This window comes from Canis lupus, chromosome 2 (assembly GCF_003254725.2).
Source record: "Canis lupus dingo isolate Sandy chromosome 2, ASM325472v2, whole genome shotgun sequence".
In the NCBI taxonomy this organism is placed as follows: Eukaryota; Metazoa; Chordata; class Mammalia; order Carnivora; family Canidae; genus Canis; species Canis lupus.
In genome coordinates, this window is record NC_064244.1 from 6,973,985 (window position 1) to 6,975,374 (window position 1,390).

Consider the following 1,390-nt stretch of genomic DNA (forward strand, 5'->3'; position numbering starts at 1 on the left):
TGGTACTTGGAAAGATATTTGTATGCCCATTTTTATAGCAGCCACATCTATAATAGCCAAAATGTGCAGGCAATGCTAGTGGCCTTCGGTAAATGAATGGATAAACAAAATGTGGTACAATGAGGATGGAAACCTGAGGGCATTGCGCGAAGTGAAATAAGCCAGTCACAAAAAACAAATACCATATGATTCCACTTATAGGAGACACCTAGATTAGTCAAACCCACAGGAAGAGAAAGTAGAATGGTGGTTGCCAGGGCCTGGCAGGTGGGGGAAATGGGGAGTTTTTTATTGTGTATAGAGTTTCAGTTTTGCAAGCTGCAAGGAGTTCTGGAGATTGGTTGCACAAGTGAATATACCTTGTGAATAGCAGTACTGAACTGTACACCTAAAAATGACTAACATGATAAATTTATGTTATGTGCATCTTCCCATAATTATAAATAATTAAAAACAATACAAGTTTTTAGGTACCACTTCTGATTTAATGGGTCAGAACCTAAGGCTGAACCCGGGGAAACAGTATTTTTAACAAGCACCCAAGTTAATTCTGATGTGCATTATAGTTTGAAATCTGCTGCTCTAGGGATAAACCATCTATATTCTGAATGTATTAGACCACCATTTTCATTCAATTCATTCTAGCATTCCTGATCAGGGGCATATACTCCCGGCTGAGGAATTAATACCCAGTTGCTATAGAACAGTCCAATTTATATAGAAATTTATATAGCAGTTTAATTCCAAAGTGGGCTTAGTTATTTACTAATCCCAACAATCACTGTTCTCCAAAGAATGGGGAAAATTATAAATATTATCCGTCTGGAACACATATAGAAACTGAGGCAAACATTTACTATCATAAACATTTACTATCATATATTGTATTTACTACAGTAGAAATTCAAAGATGAATTCCATTCTCCTAAAGAGTACATCATAGATCACTACTGACATCCTCATAACCTATGGAGATCAGAAACTTCCTCTTGCCAGCTAATCTCACCACACCACATATCTCCACTTGTGAATCCAAGGCCAGCTTATGTAGCACTCTTTCCTCAATTCCTAATTCTATGAACCCCAGTTTTAAATATTATGCAGCTTATCAAGTTTGTAGCCAATATGTTACCACAGACTGACAGTAACTCAAATTAGGTAAAAGGAATGTCAATCCAATTTTGAGGTAGCTGAAGGAAACACAGATGTACTTGACAATTTTTTTCAGAACCCAAATCAAAACCAAGCCTTATGTTAATTTTAGGTCCTACCAGATGAGTCTCCATTTAATTTGACCAAAGAGCAGATAGATATCTTAGGTAACAGGTGAGAGTATTCAAGTTCTTTCCTCAAAGAACTAAAATAAAAACTTTATATCTTATACAAGAAA